The sequence below is a fragment of the Oculina patagonica genome, chromosome 6 (assembly GCF_052425735.1).
Source record: "Oculina patagonica isolate OP01 chromosome 6, crgOcupat, whole genome shotgun sequence".
In the NCBI taxonomy this organism is placed as follows: domain Eukaryota; kingdom Metazoa; phylum Cnidaria; class Anthozoa; order Scleractinia; family Oculinidae; genus Oculina; species Oculina patagonica.
Window position 1 is genome coordinate 7,991,709 of NC_135763.1, and position 19,722 is coordinate 8,011,430.

At 38.5% G+C, this 19,722-nt stretch overlaps 1 protein-coding gene across 1 annotated transcript in view; it reads left to right on the forward strand.

Moving 5' to 3' along the window:
* The window catches only part of LOC144658463 (DNA mismatch repair protein Msh2-like), a 47,519-nt gene that overhangs the window by 22,202 nt on the left and 5,595 nt on the right, over positions 1-19,722 (forward strand). The gene's annotated exons all lie outside the window — the stretch shown is intronic.

Consider the following 19,722-nt stretch of genomic DNA (forward strand, 5'->3'; position numbering starts at 1 on the left):
ATAGTTGTTACCAGAAAACACAATTTTTAAAAAAAAATTACTTTATTTAACAATATTTTCCGTGCAATGTGGTTACATGAAATACATGTATTGATTGAGATAGTATTCAGATTTTTTTTATCATTTCACACTATTTACAAAAATCATACACTATTTACGTTTCCAATTAAATTTTTGATTAAAAAAGCATGAAAACGTTCTCTGATTAAAAAGTAAAACATGTACCATTCTCAGTTTCGGCTGCCTTACTGCAGTCTTCGAATGGTAAATATAAACATCGCAAAAATATATCAAGAATTTGATTAGCGATATATAGAGAAGTTCTTCAGCGTTCAAAAAAGGCACAGCCTTGTAGAAATTGGTTATTACGTAACTGCACACAACGGTTCACAGTTCGTTAAGATTACTGATTATCCTTCCATTACTGCTTTCTTTCGTCCTGTTCAATAAAATTTCGTAGAAATCCAATGGTTTGAAAATGTCGATCTCCAACAAGGCCATTTCTTCCGGCGACAATTTTTTGGCCCCTTCACACATCACTCTGCCGGTCATATGGGAGAGCCTGCTGCTTGGCTTTACCCGGTTCGCTCTCCTTTCTGCGGCAGCTTCGACTTGTTTTCCATCGCCCCCAGTTAATGGTACAATTGATCCACGTTTGCCACCATTGAAAAGAAAAAGCCCATCTTTGTCTCCTGAACTGTGCATTTTCGCTCTCTGATCCCTTGTTCCTGTCAGCGCGTCGTTCATCTGCTTCACGCATTTCTGTGGCACTTCCATTGTCAAGGTATTCAGATGGCGTCGAAACTGACTGTGGTCAGACAAAATTTTTACTTAATCTTTGAGCAACAGTGACTTACATTGTCCATTTATGGTATTGGAGGAAATTGATAGTATCTTCTTTTTTAATTAAGGTATTTCCGTGTTTTGTTTTTGCTTGTTTTTGTTTTTTTGTTTCCCGCCACGAAATGTGCCATGTTTCTACCTGATTATTTCCAGATTTGTAAGCTGTAGTAACGATAATAATGTAAGCTTATCGTTGACTTGATTGCCAGATTTTTTTGCGTTGCCACCAGAAAGCGTTGAAATTAGCCTTTAACTCTGCACTATCTCCTGTGACATTGATTTGAAACTTGCTTCAGTGACGCAGATTGTTAATTAGGTGTACATTTAAGGCTTTTTTAGGTGATGACAGCATTCCGGTCGTTTGTTGTGTTTGTCCATTTATGGTGTGAGAAGGTATTACCGCGTTTATGTTTCCCACTACAAAATGCTCCTGACCAATTTTTGTTTACCTCGTTATTTCCAGATTTTTCAGCTAAATAATTATAATGTCAGCTTATCTTGGAGTTAGGTAGTAGGAGATCAATAAGGCGTTAATTGCGCCTAACTCACGGGTAACCAAACAAAGGGGTTTTATGTAACAGGGGGTAAATAAAACGTAAATTGCGCATACCATCTCACGAGTAACCAAACACAAGGGGTTATGTAACAGTAGGTCAATAAGGCATTAATTGGGCATATCTCACGAGTAGCGAGGAACAAGGGGATTACGTAACAAGGGGGTTATGTAACAGGAGGTCATTCAGGCGTTATTAAACTGCATATAACTCACGAGTTACTAAACACAAGGGGGTTGTGTAACACGAGGTCAATAACGTGTTTATTGCACATGACTCACAAGTAACCAAACGCAGGGGGATTATGTAACAGGAGGTAAAACTGCTTTCGGTTTGTTCACAAATCTGATAGCCGTGAGAAATTAGGGAGATTGAGAAATCGGGGAGTTTGAAAAATCGGGGAGATTGGGAAATGGGGAAATGAGAAATCAGGGAGACTAAGAAATCGGAGAGTTTAAGTTATCGGGGAGTTCGAGGAATGGGAAGGGGGGGTAAAATTGTTATTACAATCCTTAAGGGAATGATTAGAATTCTTTTTCACTCTGAAATGTTTGGAGGGGGAAAGAAATCGATTTGGCCATAAAGATAGTTGTTACCAGAAAACACAATTTTTAAAAAAAAATTACTCTATTTAACAATATTTTCCGTGCAATGTGGTTACATGAAATACATGTATTGATTGAGATAGTATTCAGATTTTTTTTATCATTTCACACTATTTACAAAAATCATACACTATTTACATTTCCAATTAAATTTTTGATTAAAAAAGCATGAAACCGTTCTCTGATTAAAAAGTAAAACATGTACCATTCTCAGTTTCGGCTGCCTTACTGCAGTCTTCGAATGGTAAATATAAACATCGCAAAAATATATCAAGAATTTGATTAGCGATATATAGAGAAGTTCTTCAGCGTTCAAAAAAGGCACAGCCTTGTAGAAATTGGTTATTACGTAACTGCACACAACGGTTCACAGTTCGTTAAGATTACTGATTATCCTTCCATTACTGCTTTCTTTCGTCCTGTTCAATAAAATTTCGTAGAAATCCAATGGTTTGAAAATGTCGATCTCCAACAAGGCCATTTCTTCCGGCGACAATTTTTTGGCCCCTTCACACATCACTCTGCCGGTCATATGGGAGAGCCTGCTGCTTGGCTTTACCCGGTTCGCTCTCCTTTCTGCGGCAGCTTCGACTTGTTTTCCATCGCCCCCAGTTAATGGTACAATTGATCCACGTTTGCCACCATTGAAAAGAAAAAGCCCATCTTTGTCTCCTGAACTGTGCATTTTCGCTCTCTGATCCCTTGTTCCTGTCAGCGCGTCGTTCATCTGCTTCACGCATTTCTGTGGCACTTCCATTGTCAAGGTATTCAGATGGCGTCGAAACTGACTGTGGTCAGACAAAATTTTTACTTAATCTTTGAGCAACAGTGACTTACATTGTCCATTTATGGTATTGGAGGAAATTGATAGTATCTTCTTTTTTAATTAAGGTATTTCCGTGTTTTGTTTTTGCTTGTTTTTGTTTTTTTGTTTCCCGCCACGAAATGTGCCATGTTTCTACCTGATTATTTCCAGATTTGTAAGCTGTAGTAACGATAATAATGTAAGCTTATCGTTGACTTGATTGCCAGATTTTTTTGCGTTGCCACCAGAAAGCGTTGAAATTAGCCTTTAACTCTGCACTATCTCCTGTGACATTGATTTGAAACTTGCTTCAGTGACGCAGATTGTTAATTAGGTGTACATTTAAGGCTTTTTTAGGTGATGAAAGCATTCCGGTCGTTTGTTGTGTTTGTCCATTTATGGTGTGAGAAGGTATTACCGCGTTTATGTTTCCCACTACAAAATGCTCCTGACCAATTTTTGTTTACCTCGTTATTTCCAGATTTTTCAGCTAAATAATTATAATGTCAGCTTATCTTGGAGTTAGGTAGTAGGAGATCAATAAGGCGTTAATTGCGCCTAACTCACGGGTAACCAAACAAAGGGGTTTTATGTAACAGGGGGTAAATAAAACGTTAATTGCGCATACCATCTCACGAGTAACCAAACACAAGGGGTTATGTAACAGTAGGTCAATAAGGCGTTAATTGGGCATATCTCACGAGTAGCGAGGAACAAGGGGATTACGTAACAAGGGGGTTATGTAACAGGAGGTCATTCAGGCGTTATTAAACTGCATATAACTCACGAGTTACTAAACACAAGGGGGTTGTGTAACACGAGGTCAATAACGTGTTTATTGCACATGACTCACAAGTAACCAAACGCAGGGGGATTATGTAACAGGAGGTAAAACTGCTTTCGGTTTGTTCACAAATCTGATAGCCGTGAGAAATTAGGGAGATTGAGAAATCGGGGAGTTTGAAAAATCGGGGAGATTGGGAAATGGGGAAATGAGAAATCAGGGAGACTAAGAAATCGGAGAGTTTGAGTTATCGGGGAGTTCGAGGAATGGGGGAAGGGGGGGTAAAATTGTTATTACAATCCTTAAGGGAATGATTAGAATTCTTTTTCACTCTGAAATGTTTGGAGGGGGAAAGAAATCGATTTGGCCATAAAGATAGTTGTTACCAGAAAACACAATTTTTAAAAAAAAATTACTCTATTTAACAATATTTTCCGTGCAATGTGGTTACATGAAATACATGTATTGATTGAGATAGTATTCAGATTTTTTTTATCATTTCACACTATTTACAAAAATCATACACTATTTACATTTCCAATTAAATTTTTGATTAAAAAAGCATGAAAACGTTCTCTGATTAAAAAGTAAAACATGTACCATTCTCAGTTTCGGCTGCCTTACTGCAGTCTTCGAATGGTAAATATAAACATCGCAAAAATATATCAAGAATTTGATTAGCGATATATAGAGAAGTTCTTCAGCGTTCAAAAAAGGCACAGCCTTGTAGAAATTGGTTATTACGTAACTGCACACAACGGTTCACAGTTCGTTAAGATTACTGATTATCCTTCCATTACTGCTTTCTTTCGTCCTGTTCAATAAAATTTCGTAGAAATCCAATGGTTTGAAAATGTCGATCTCCAACAAGGCCATTTCTTCCGGCGACAATTTTTTGGCCCCTTCACACATCACTCTGCCGGTCATATGGGAGAGCCTGCTGCTTGGCTTTACCCGGTTCGCTCTCCTTTCTGCGGCAGCTTCGACTTGTTTTCCATCGCCCCCAGTTAATGGTACAATTGATCCACGTTTGCCACCATTGAAAAGAAAAAGCCCATCTTTGTCTCCTGAACTGTGCATTTTCGCTCTCTGATCCCTTGTTCCTGTCAGCGCGTCGTTCATCTGCTTCACGCATTTCTGTGGCACTTCCATTGTCAAGGTATTCAGATGGCGTCGAAACTGACTGTGGTCAGACAAAATTTTTACTTAATCTTTGAGCAACAGTGACTTACATTGTCCATTTATGGTATTGGAGGAAATTGATAGTATCTTCTTTTTTAATTAAGGTATTTCCGTGTTTTGTTTTTGCTTGTTTTTGTTTTTTTGTTTCCCGCCACGAAATGTGCCATGTTTCTACCTGATTATTTCCAGATTTGTAAGCTGTAGTAACGATAATAATGTAAGCTTATCGTTGACTTGATTGCCAGATTTTTTTGCGTTGCCATCAGAAAGCGTTGAAATTAGCCTTTAACTCTGCACTATCTCCTGTGACATTGATTTGAAACTTGCTTCAGTGACGCAGATTGTTAATTAGGTGTACATTTAAGGCTTTTTTAGGTGATGAAAGCATTCCGGTCGTTTGTTGTGTTTGTCCATTTATGGTGTGAGAAGGTATTACCGCGTTTATGTTTCCCACTACAAAATGCTCCTGACCAATTTTTGTTTACCTCGTTATTTCCAGATTTTTCAGCTAAATAATTATAATGTCAGCTTATCTTGGAGTTAGGTAGTAGGAGATCAATAAGGCGTTAATTGCGCCTAACTCACGGGTAACCAAACAAAGGGGTTTTATGTAACAGGGGGTAAATAAAACGTTAATTGCGCATACCATCTCACGAGTAACCAAACACAAGGGGTTATGTAACAGTAGGTCAATAAGGCGTTAATTGGGCATATCTCACGAGTAGCGAGGAACAAGGGGATTACGTAACAAGGGGGTTATGTAACAGGAGGTCATTCAGGCGTTATTAAACTGCATATAACTCACGAGTTACTAAACACAAGGGGGTTGTGTAACACGAGGTCAATAACGTGTTTATTGCACATGACTCACAAGTAACCAAACGCAGGGGGATTATGTAACAGGAGGTAAAACTGCTTTCGGTTTGTTCACAAATCTGATAGCCGTGAGAAATTAGGGAGATTGAGAAATCGGGGAGTTTGAAAAATCGGGGAGATTGGGAAATGGGGAAATGAGAAATCAGGGAGACTAAGAAATCGGAGAGTTTGAGTTATCGGGGAGTTCGAGGAATGGGAAGGGGGGGTAAAATTGTTATTACAATCCTTAAGGGAATGATTAGAATTCTTTTTCACTCTGAAATGTTTGGAGGGGGAAAGAAATCGATTTGGCCATAAAGATAGTTGTTACCAGAAAACACAATTTTTAAAAAAAAATTACTCTATTTAACAATATTTTCCGTGCAATGTGGTTACATGAAATACATGTATTGATTGAGATAGTATTCAGATTTTTTTTATCATTTCACACTATTTACAAAAATCATACACTATTTACATTTCCAATTAAATTTTTGATTAAAAAAGCATGAAAACGTTCTCTGATTAAAAAGTAAAACATGTACCATTCTCAGTTTCGGCTGCCTTACTGCAGTCTTCGAATGGTAAATATAAACATCGCAAAAATATATCAAGAATTTGATTAGCGATATATAGAGAAGTTCTTCAGCGTTCAAAAAAGGCACAGCCTTGTAGAAATTGGTTATTACGTAACTGCACACAACGGTTCACAGTTCGTTAAGATTACTGATTATCCTTCCATTACTGCTTTCTTTCGTCCTGTTCAATAAAATTTCGTAGAAATCCAATGGTTTGAAAATGTCGATCTCCAACAAGGCCATTTCTTCCGGCGACAATTTTTTGGCCCCTTCACACATCACTCTGCCGGTCATATGGGAGAGCCTGCTGCTTGGCTTTACCCGGTTCGCTCTCCTTTCTGCGGCAGCTTCGACTTGTTTTCCATCGCCCCCAGTTAATGGTACAATTGATCCACGTTTGCCACCATTGAAAAGAAAAAGCCCATCTTTGTCTCCTGAACTGTGCATTTTCGCTCTCTGATCCCTTGTTCCTGTCAGCGCGTCGTTCATCTGCTTCACGCATTTCTGTGGCACTTCCATTGTCAAGGTATTCAGATGGCGTCGAAACTGACTGTGGTCAGACAAAATTTTTACTTAATCTTTGAGCAACAGTGACTTACATTGTCCATTTATGGTATTGGAGGAAATTGATAGTATCTTCTTTTTTAATTAAGGTATTTCCGTGTTTTGTTTTTGCTTGTTTTTGTTTTTTTGTTTCCCGCCACGAAATGTGCCATGTTTTCTACCTGATTATTTCCAGATCTGTAAGCTGTAGTAACGATAATAATGTAAGCTTATCGTTGACTTGATTGCCAGATTTTTTGCGTTGCCACCAGAAAGGGTTGAAATTAGCCTTTAACTCTGCACTATCTCCTGTGACATTGTTTTGAAACTTGCTTCAGTGACGCAGATTGTTAATTAAGTGTACATTTAAGGCTTTTTTAGGTGATGAAAGCATTCCGGTCGTTTGTTGTGTTTGTCCATTTATGGTGTGAGAAGGTATTACCGCGTTTATGTTTCCCACTACAAAATGCTCCTGACCAGGTTTTGTTTACCTGGTTATTTCCAGATTTTTCAACTAAATAATTATAATGTCAGCTTATCTTGGAGTTAGGTAGTAGGAGATCAATAAGGCGTTAATTGCACCTAACTCACAGATAACCAAACACAGGGGTGTTATGTAACAGGGGGTAAATAAAACGTTAATTGCGCATACCATCTCACGAGTAACCAAACACAAGGGGTTATGTAACAGTAGGTCAATAAGGCGTTAATTGGGCATATCTCACGAGTAACGAGGAACAAGGGGATTACGTAACAAGGGGGTTATGTAACAGGAGGTCATTCAGGCGTTATTAAACTGCATATAACTTACGAGTTACTAAACACAAGGGGGTTGTGTAACACGAGGTCAATAACGTGTTTATTGCACATGACTCACAAGTAACCAAACGCAGGGGGATTATGTAACAGGAGGTAAAACTGCTTTCGGTTTGTTCACAAATGTGATAGCCGTGAGAAATTAGGGAGATTGAGAAATCGGGGAGTTTGAAAAATCGGGGAGATTGGGAAATGGGGAAATGAGAAATCAGGGAGACTAAGAAATCGGAGAGTTTGAGTTATCGGGGAGTTCGAGGAATGGGGGGGAGGGGGGGGGGTAAAATTGTTATTACAATCCTTAAGGGAATGATTAGAATTCTTTTTCACTCTGAAATGTTTGGAGGGGGAAAGGAATCGATTTGGCCATAAAGATAGTTGTTACCAGAAAACACAATTTTTTAAAAAAAATTACTTTATTTAACAATATTTTCCGTGCAATGTGGTTACATGAAATACATGTATTGATTGAGATAGTATTCAGATTTTTTTTATCATTTCACACTATTTACAAAAATCATACACTATTTACATTTCCAATTAAATTTTTGATTGAAAAAGCATGAAAACGTTCTCTGATTAAAAAGTAAAACATGTACCATTCTCAGTTTCGGCTGCCTTACTGCAGTCTTCGAATGGTAAATATAAACATCGCAAAAATATATCAAGAATTTGATTAGCGATATATAGAGAAGTTCTTCAGCGTTCAAAAAAGGCACAGCCTTGTAGAAATTGGTTATTACGTAACTGCACACAACGGTTCACAGTTCGTTAAGATTACTGATTATCCTTCCATTACTGCTTTCTTTCGTCCTGTTCAATAAAATTTCGTAGAAATCCAATGGTTTGAAAATGTCGATCTCCAACAAGGCCATTTCTTCCGGCGACAATTTTTTGGCCCCTTCACACATCACTCTGCCGGTCATATGGGAGAGCCTGCTGCTTGGCTTTACCCGGTTCGCTCTCCTTTCTGCGGCAGCTTCGACTTGTTTTCCATCGCCCCCAGTTAATGGTACAATTGATCCACGTTTGCCACCATTGAAAAGAAAAAGCCCATCTTTGTCTCCTGAATTGTGCATTTTCGCTCTCTGATCCCTTGTTCCTGTCAGCGCGTCGTTCATCTGCTTCACGCATTTCTGTGGCACTTCCATTGTCAAGGTATTCAGATGGCGTCGAAACTGACTGTGGTCAGACAAAATTTTTACTTAATCTTTGAGCAACAGTGACTTACATTGTCCATTTATGGTATTGGAGGAAATTGATAGTATCTTCTTTTTTAATTAAGGTATTTCCGTGTTTTGTTTTTGCTTGTTTTTGTTTTTTTGTTTCCCGCCACGAAATGTGCCATGTTTTCTACCTGATTATTTCCAGATCTGTAAGCTGTAGTAACGATAATAATGTAAGCTTATCGTTGACTTGATTGCCAGATTTTTTGCGTTGCCACCAGAAAGGGTTGAAATTAGCCTTTAACTCTGCACTATCTCCTGTGACATTGTTTTGAAACTTGCTTCAGTGACGCAGATTGTTAATTAAGTGTACATTTAAGGCTTTTTTAGGTGATGAAAGCATTCCGGTCGTTTGTTGTGTTTGTCCATTTATGGTGTGAGAAGGTATTACCGCGTTTATGTTTCCCACTACAAAATGCTCCTGACCAGTTTTTGTTTACCTGGTTATTTCCAGATTTTTCAACTAAATAATTATAATGTCAGCTTATCTTGGAGTTAGGTAGTAGGAGATCAATAAGGCGTTAATTGCACCTAACTCACAGATAACCAAACACAGGGGTGTTATGTAACAGGGGGTAAATAAAACGTTAATTGCGCATACCATCTCACGAGTAACCAAACACAAGGGGTTATGTAACAGTAGGTCAATAAGGCGTTAATTGGGCATATCTCACGAGTAACGAGGAACAAGGGGATTACGTAACAAGGGGGTTATGTAACAGGAGGTCATTCAGGCGTTATTAAACTGCATATAACTCACGAGTTACTAAACACAAGGGGGTTGTGTAACACGAGGTCAATAACGTGTTTATTGCACATGACTCACAAGTAACCAAACGCAGGGGGATTATGTAACAGGAGGTAAAACTGCTTTCGGTTTGTTCACAAATCTGATAGCCGTGAGAAATTAGGGAGATTGAGAAATCGGGGAGTTTGAAAAATCGGGGAGATTGGGAAATGGGGAAATGAGAAATCAGGGAGACTAAGAAATCGGAGAGTTTGAGTTATCGGGGAGTTCGAGGAATGGGGGGGAGGGGGGGGGGTAAAATTGTTATTACAATCCTTAAGGGAATGATTAGAATTCTTTTTCACTCTGAAATGTTTGGAGGGGGAAAGAAATCGATTTGGCCATAAAGATAGTTGTTACCAGAAAACACAATTTTTTTAAAAAAATTACTTTATTTAACAATATTTTTCGTGCAATGTGGTTACATGAAATACATGTATTGATTGAGATAGTATTCAGATTTTTTTTATCATTTCACACTATTTACAAAAATCATACACTATTTACATTTCCAATTAAATTTTTGATTAAAAAAGCATGAAAACGTTCTCTGATTAAAAAGTAAAACATGTACCATTCTCAGTTTCGGCTGCCTTACTGCAGTCTTCGAATGGTAAATATAAACATCGCAAAAATATATCAAGAATTTGATTAGCGATATATAGAGAAGTTCTTCAGCGTTCAAAAAAGGCACAGCCTTGTAGAAATTGGTTATTACGTAACTGCACACAACGGTTCACAGTTCGTTAAGATTACTGATTATCCTTCCATTACTGCTTTCTTTCGTCCTGTTCAATAAAATTTCGTAGAAATCCAATGGTTTGAAAATGTCGATCTCCAACAAGGCCATTTCTTCCGGCGACAATTTTTTGGCCCCTTCACACATCACTCTGCCGGTCATATGGGAGAGCCTGCTGCTTGGCTTTACCCGGTTCGCTCTCCTTTCTGCGGCAGCTTCGACTTGTTTTCCATCGCCCCCAGTTAATGGTACAATTGATCCACGTTTGCCACCATTGAAAAGAAAAAGCCCATCTTTGTCTCCTGAACTGTGCATTTTCGCTCTCTGATCCCTTGTTCCTGTCAGCGCGTCGTTCATCTGCTTCACGCATTTCTGTGGCACTTCCATTGTCAAGGTATTCAGATGGCGTCGAAACTGACTGTGGTCAGACAAAATTTTTACTTAATCTTTGAGCAACAGTGACTTACATTGTCCATTTATGGTATTGGAGGAAATTGATAGTATCTTCTTTTTTAATTAAGGTATTTCCGTGTTTTGTTTTTGCTTGTTTTTGTTTTTTTGTTTCCCGCCACGAAATGTGCCATGTTTTCTACCTGATTATTTCCAGATCTGTAAGCTGTAGTAACGATAATAATGTAAGCTTATCGTTGACTTGATTGCCAGATTTTTTGCGTTGCCACCAGAAAGGGTTGAAATTAGCCTTTAACTCTGCACTATCTCCTGTGACATTGTTTTGAAACTTGCTTCAGTGACGCAGATTGTTAATTAAGTGTACATTTAAGGCTTTTTTAGGTGATGAAAGCATTCCGGTCGTTTGTTGTGTTTGTCCATTTATGGTGTGAGAAGGTATTACCGCGTTTATGTTTCCCACTACAAAATGCTCCTGACCAGTTTTTGTTTACCTGGTTATTTCCAGATTTTTCAACTAAATAATTATAATGTCAGCTTATCTTGGAGTTAGGTAGTAGGAGATCAATAAGGCGTTAATTGCACCTACCGTAATGATTCGATTTAGCGCCCTCCTTCCAATAACGCCCCCTTCCAACCCCCCTTTTTTTTTTCTTCCCCCTCCCTCTTAAAACCCACTAACTCACAGATAACCAAACACAGGGGTGTTATGTAACAGGGGGTAAATAAAACGTTAATTGCGCATACCATCTCACGAGTAACCAAACACAAGGGGTTATGTAACAGTAGGTCAATAAGGCGTTAATTGGGCATATCTCACGAGTAACGAGGAACAAGGGGATTACGTAACAAGGGGGTTATGTAACAGGAGGTCATTCAGGCGTTATTAAACTGCATATAACTCACGAGTTACTAAACACAAGGGGGTTGTGTAACACGAGGTCAATAACGTGTTTATTGCACATGACTCACAAGTAACCAAACGCAGGGGGATTATGTAACAGGAGGTAAAACTGCTTTCGGTTTGTTCACAAATCTGATAGCCGTGAGAAATTAGGGAGATTGAGAAATCGGGGAGTTTGAAAAATCGGGGAGATTGGGAAATGGGGAAATGAGAAATCAGGGAGACTAAGAAATCGGAGAGTTTGAGTTATCGGGGAGTTCGAGGAATGGGGGGGAGGGGGGGGGGGGGTAAAATTGTTATTACAATCCTTAAGGGAATGATTAGAATTCTTTTTCACTCTGAAATGTTTGGAGGGGGAAAGAAATCGATTTGGCCATAAAGATAGTTGTTACCAGAAAACACAATTTTTTTAAAAAAATTACTTTATTTAACAATATTTTCCGTGCAATGTGGTTACATGAAATACATGTATTGATTGAGATAGTATTCAGATTTTTTTTATCATTTCACACTATTTACAAAAATCATACACTATTTACATTTCCAATTAAATTTTTGATTAAAAAAGCATGAAAACGTTCTCTGATTAAAAAGTAAAACATGTACCATTCTCAGTTTCGGCTGCCTTACTGCAGTCTTCGAATGGTAAATATAAACATCGCAAAAATATATCAAGAATTTGATTAGCGATATATAGAGAAGTTCTTCAGCGTTCAAAAAAGGCACAGCCTTGTAGAAATTGGTTATTACGTAACTGCACACAACGGTTCACAGTTCGTTAAGATTACTGATTATCCTTCCATTACTGCTTTCTTTCGTCCTGTTCAATAAAATTTCGTAGAAATCCAATGGTTTGAAAATGTCGATCTCCAACAAGGCCATTTCTTCCGGCGACAATTTTTTGGCCCCTTCACACATCACTCTGCCGGTCATATGGGAGAGCCTGCTGCTTGGCTTTACCCGGTTCGCTCTCCTTTCTGCGGCAGCTTCGACTTGTTTTCCATCGCCCCCAGTTAATGGTACAATTGATCTACGTTTGCCACCATTGAAAAGAAAAAGCCCATCTTTGTCTCCTGAATTGTGCATTTTCGCTCTCTGATCCCTTGTTCCTGTCAGCGCGTCGTTCATCTGCTTCACGCATTTCTGTGGCACTTCCATTGTCAAGGTATTCAGATGGCGTCGAAACTGACTGTGGTCAGACAAAATTTATACTTAATCTTTGAGCAACAGTGACGAACATTGTCCATTTATGGTATTGGAGGAAATTGATAGTATCTTCTTTTTTAATTAAGGTATTTCCGTGTTTTGTTTTTGCTTGTTTTTGTTTTTTTGTTTCCCGCCACGAAATGTGCCATGTTTTCTACCTGATTATTTCCAGATTTGTAAGCTGTAGTAACGATAATAATGTAAGCTTATCGTTGACTTGATTGCCAGATTTTTTGCGTTGCCACCAGAAAGGGTTGAAATTAGCCTTTAACTCTGCACTATCTCCTGTGACATTGTTTTGAAACTTGCTTCAGTGACGCAGATTGTTAATTAAGTGTACATTTAAGGCTTTTTTAGGTGATGAAAGCATTCCGGTCGTTTGTTGTGTTTGTCCATTTATGGTGTGAGAAGGTATTACCGCGTTTATGTTTCCCACTACAAAATGCTCCTGACCAGGTTTTGTTTACCTGGTTATTTCCAGATTTTTCAACTAAATAATTATAATGTCAGCTTATCTTGGAGTTAGGTAGTAGGAGATCAATAAGGCGTTAATTGCACCTAACTCACAGATAACCAAACACAGGGGTGTTATGTAACAGGGGGTAAATAAAACGTTAATTGCGCATACCATCTCACGAGTAACCAAACACAAGGGGTTATGTAACAGTAGGTCAATAAGGCGTTAATTGGGCATATCTCACGAGTAACGAGGAACAAGGGGATTACGTAACAAGGGGGTTATGTAACAAGAGGTCATTCAGGCGTTATTAAACTGCATATAACTCACGAGTTACTAAACACAAGGGGGTTGTGTAACACGAGGTCAATAACGTGTTTATTGCACATGACTCACAAGTAACCAAACGCAGGGGGATTATGTAACAGGAGGTAAAACTGCTTTCGGTTTGTTCACAAATCTGATAGCCGTGAGAAATTAGGGAGATTGAGAAATCGGGGAGTTTGAAAAATCGGGGAGATTGGGAAATGGGGAAATGAGAAATCAGGGAGACTAAGAAATCGGAGAGTTTGAGTTATCGGGGAGTTCGAGGAATGGGGGGGGGGGGGGGGTAAAATTGTTATTACAATCCTTAAGGGAATGATTAGAATTCTTTTTCACTCTGAAATGTTTGGAGGGGGAAAGAAATCGATTTGGCCATAAAGATAGTTGTTACCAGAAAACACAATTTTTTAAAAAAAATTACTTTATTTAACAATATTTTCCGTGCAATGTGGTTACATGAAATACATGTATTGATTGAGATAGTATTCAGATTTTTTTTATCATTTCACACTATTTACAAAAATCATACACTATTTACATTTCCAATTAAATTTTTGATTAACTCCGAAAAAGCATGAAAACGTTCTCTGATTAAAAAGTAAAACATGTACCATTCTCAGTTTCGGCTGCCTTACTGCAGTCTTCGAATGGTAAATATAAACATCGCAAAAATATATCAAGAATTTGATTAGCGATATATAGAGAAGTTCTTCAGCGTTCAAAAAAGGCACAGCCTTATAGAAATTGGTTATTACGTAACTGCACACAACGGTTCACAGTTCGTTAAGATTACTGATTATCCTTCCATTACTGCTTTCTTTCGTCCTGTTCAATAAAATTTCGTAGAAATCCAATGGTTTGAAAATGTCGATCTCCAACAAGGCCATTTCTTCCGGCGACAATTTTTTGGCCCCTTCACACATCACTCTGCCGGTCATATGGGAGAGCCTGCTGCTTGGCTTTACCCGGTTCGCTCTCCTTTCTGCGGCAGCTTCGACTTGTTTTCCATCGCCCCCAGTTAATGGTACAATTGATCTACGTTTGCCACCATTGAAAAGAAAAAGCCCATCTTTGTCTCCTGAATTGTGCATTTTCGCTCTCTGATCCCTTGTTCCTGTCAGCGCGTCGTTCATCTGCTTCACGCATTTCTGTGGCACTTCCATTGTCAAGGTATTCAGATGGCGTCGAAACTGACTGTGGTCAGACAAAATTTTTACTTAATCTTTGAGCAACAGTGACTTACATTGTCCATTTATGGTATTGGAGGAAATTGATAGTATCTTCTTTTTTAATTAAGGTATTTCCGTGTTTTGTTTTTGCTTGTTTTTGTTTTTTTGTTTCCCGCCACGAAATGTGCCATGTTTTCTACCTGATTATTTCCAGATCTGTAAGCTGTAGTAACGATAATAATGTAAGCTTATCGTTGACTTGATTGCCAGATTTTTTGCGTTGCCACCAGAAAGGGTTGAAATTAGCCTTTAACTCTGCACTATCTCCTGTGACATTGTTTTGAAACTTGCTTCAGTGACGCAGATTGTTAATTAAGTGTACATTTAAGGCTTTTTTAGGTGATGAAAGCATTCCGGTCGTTTGTTGTGTTTGTCCATTTATGGTGTGAGAAGGTATTACCGCGTTTATGTTTCCCACTACAAAATGCTCCTGACCAGTTTTTGTTTACCTGGTTATTTCCAGATTTTTCAACTAAATAATTATAATGTCAGCTTATCTTGGAGTTAGGTAGTAGGAGATCAATAAGGCGTTAATTGCACCTAACTCACAGATAACCAAACACAGGGGTGTTATGTAACAGGGGGTAAATAAAACGTTAATTGCGCATACCATCTCACGAGTAACCAAACACAAGGGGTTATGTAACAGTAGGTCAATAAGGCGTTAATTGGGCATATCTCACGAGTAACGAGGAACAAGGGGATTACGTAACAAGGGGGTTATGTAACAGGAGGTCATTCAGGCGTTATTAAACTGCATATAACTCACGAGTTACTAAACACAAGGGGGTTGTGTAACACGAGGTCAATAACGTGTTTATTGCACATGACTCACAAGTAACCAAACGCAGGGGGATTATGTAACAGGAGGTAAAACTGCTTTCGGTTTGTTCACAAATCTGATAGCCGTGAGAAATTAGGGAGATTGAGAAATCGGGGAGTTTGAAAAATCGGGGAGATTGGGAAATGGGGAAATGAGAAATCAGGGAGACTAAGAAATCGGAGAGTTTGAGTTATCGGGGAGTTCGAGGAATGGGGGGGGGGGGGGGTAAAATTGTTATTACAATCCTTAAGGGAATGATTAGAATTCTTTTTCACTCTGAAATGTTTGGAGGGGGAAAGAAATCGATTTGGCCATAAAGATAGTTGTTACCAGAAAACACAATTTTTTAAAAAAAATTACTTTATTTAACAATATTTTCCGTGCAATGTGGTTACATGAAATACATGTATTGATTGAGATAGTATTCAGATTTTTTTTATCATTTCACACTATTTACAAAAATCATACACTATTTACATTTCCAATTAAATTTTTGATTAACTCCGAAAAAGCATGAAAACGTTCTCTGATTAAAAAGTAAAACATGTACCATTCTCAGTTTCGGCTGCCTTACTGCAGTCTTCGAATGGTAAATATAAACATCGCAAAAATATATCAAGAATTTGATTAGCGATATATAGAGAAGTTCTTCAGCGTTCAAAAAAGGCACAGCCTTATAGAAATTGGTTATTACGTAACTGCACACAACGGTTCACAGTTCGTTAAGATTACTGATTATCCTTCCATTACTGCTTTCTTTCGTCCTGTTCAATAAAATTTCGTAGAAATCCAATGGTTTGAAAATGTCGATCTCCAACAAGGCCATTTCTTCCGGCGACAATTTTTTGGCCCCTTCACACATCACTCTGCCGGTCATATGGGAGAGCCTGCTGCTTGGCTTTACCCGGTTCGCTCTCCTTTCTGCGGCAGCTTCGACTTGTTTTCCATCGCCCCCAGTTAATGGTACAATTGATCTACGTTTGCCACCATTGAAAAGAAAAAGCCCATCTTTGTCTCCTGAATTGTGCATTTTCGCTCTCTGATCCCTTGTTCCTGTCAGCGCGTCGTTCATCTGCTTCACGCATTTCTGTGGCACTTCCATTGTCAAGGTATTCAGATGGCGTCGAAACTGACTGTGGTCAGACAAAATTTTTACTTAATCTTTGAGCAACAGTGACTTACATTGTCCATTTATGGTATTGGAGGAAATTGATAGTATCTTCTTTTTTAATTAAGGTATTTCCGTGTTTTGTTTTTGCTTGTTTTTGTTTTTTTGTTTCCCGCCACGAAATGTGCCATGTTTTCTACCTGATTATTTCCAGATCTGTAAGCTGTAGTAACGATAATAATGTAAGCTTATCGTTGACTTGATTGCCAGATTTTTTGCGTTGCCACCAGAAAGGGTTGAAATTAGCCTTTAACTCTGCACTATCTCCTGTGACATTGTTTTGAAACTTGCTTCAGTGACGCAGATTGTTAATTAAGTGTACATTTAAGGCTTTTTTAGGTGATGAAAGCATTCCGGTCGTTTGTTGTGTTTGTCCATTTATGGTGTGAGAAGGTATTACCGCGTTTATGTTTCCCACTACAAAATGCTCCTGACCAGTTTTTGTTTACCTGGTTATTTCCAGATTTTTCAACTAAATAATTATAATGTCAGCTTATCTTGGAGTTAGGTAGTAGGAGATCAATAAGGCGTTAATTGCACCTAACTCACAGATAACCAAACACAGGGGTGTTATGTAACAGGGGGTAAATAAAACGTTAATTGCGCATACCATCTCACGAGTAACCAAACACAAGGGGTTATGTAACAGTAGGTCAATAAGGCGTTAATTGGGCATATCTCACGAGTAACGAGGAACAAGGGGATTACGTAACAAGGGGGTTATGTAACAGGAGGTCATTCAGGCGTTATTAAACTGCATATAACTCACGAGTTACTAAACACAAGGGGGTTGTGTAACACGAGGTCAATAACGTGTTTATTGCACATGACTCACAAGTAACCAAACGCAGGGGGATTATGTAACAGGAGGTAAAACTGCTTTCGGTTTGTTCACAAATCTGATAGCCGTGAGAAATTAGGGAGATTGAGAAATCGGGGAGTTGAAAAATCGGGGAGATTGGGAAATGGGGAAATGAGAAATCAGGGAGACTAAGAAATCGGAGAGTTTGAGTTATCGGGGAGTTCGAGGAATGGGGGGGGGGGGGGGTAAAATTGTTATTACAATCCTTAAGGGAATGATTAGAATTCTTTTTCACTCTGAAATGTTTGGAGGGGGAAAGAAATCGATTTGGCCATAAAGATAGTTGTTACCAGAAAACACAATTTTTTAAAAAAAATTACTTTATTTAACAATATTTTCCGTGCAATGTGGTTACATGAAATACATGTATTGATTGAGATAGTATTCAGATTTTTTTTATCATTTCACACTATTTACAAAAATCATACACTATTTACATTTCCAATTAAATTTTTGATTAACTCCGAAAAAGCATGAAAACGTTCTCTGATTAAAAAGTAAAACATGTACCATTCTCAGTTTCGGCTGCCTTACTGCAGTCTTCGAATGGTAAATATAAACATCGCAAAAATATATCAAGAATTTGATTAGCGATATATAGAGAAGTTCTTCAGCGTTCAAAAAAGGCACAGCCTTATAGAAATTGGTTATTACGTAACTGCACACAACGGTTCACAGTTCGTTAAGATTACTGATTATCCTTCCATTACTGCTTTCTTTCGTCCTGTTCAATAAAATTTCGTAGAAATCCAATGGTTTGAAAATGTCGATCTCCAACAAGGCCATTTCTTCCGGCGACAATTTTTTGGCCCCTTCACACATCACTCTGCCGGTCATATGGGAGAGCCTGCTGCTTGGCTTTACCCGGTTCGCTCTCCTTTCTGCGGCAGCTTCGACTTGTTTTCCATCGCCCCCAGTTAATGGTACAATTGATCTACGTTTGCCACCATTGAAAAGAAAAAGCCCATCTTTGTCTCCTGAATTGTGCATTTTCGCTCTCTGATCCCTTGTTCCTGTCAGCGCGTCGTTCATCTGCTTCACGCATTTCTGTGGCACTTCCATTGTCAAGGTATTCAGATGGCGTCGAAACTGACTGTGGTCAGACAAAATTTTTACTTAATCTTTGAGCAACAGTGACTTACATTGTCCATTTATGGTATTGGAGGAAATTGATAGTATCTTCTTTTTTAATTAAGGTATTTCCGTGTTTTGTTTTTGCTTGTTTTTGTTTTTTTGTTTCCCGCCACGAAATGTGCCATGTTTTCTACCTGATTATTTCCAGATCTGTAAGCTGTAGTAACGATAATAATGTAAGCTTATCGTTGACTTGATTGCCAGATTTTTTGCGTTGCCACCAGAAAGGGTTGAAATTAGCCTTTAACTCTGCACTATCTCCTGTGACATTGTTTTGAAACTTGCTTCAGTGACGCAGATTGTTAATTAAGTGTACATTTAAGGCTTTTTTAGGTGATGAAAGCATTCCGGTCGTTTGTTGTGTTTGTCCATTTATGGTGTGAGAAGGTATTACCGCGTTTATGTTTCCCACTACAAAATGCTCCTGACCAGTTCTTGTTTACCTGGTTATTTCCAGATTTTTCAACTAAATAATTATAATGTCAGCTTATCTTGGAGTTAGGTAGTAGGAGATCAATAAGGCGTTAATTGCACCTAACTCACAGATAACCAAACACAGGGGTGTTATGTAACAGGGGGTAAATAAAACGTTAATTGCGCATACCATCTCACGAGTAACCAAACACAAGGGGTTATGTAACAGTAGGTCAATAAGGCGTTAATTGGGCATATCTCACGAGTAACGAGGAACAAGGGGATTACGTAACAAGGGGGTTATGTAACAGGAGGTCATTCAGGCGTTATTAAACTGCATATAACTCACGAGTTACTAAACACAAGGGGGTTGTGTAACACGAGGTCAATAACGTGTTTATTGCACATGACTCACAAGTAACCAAACGCAGGGGGATTATGTAACAGGAGGTAAAACTGCTTTCGGTTTGTTCACAAAT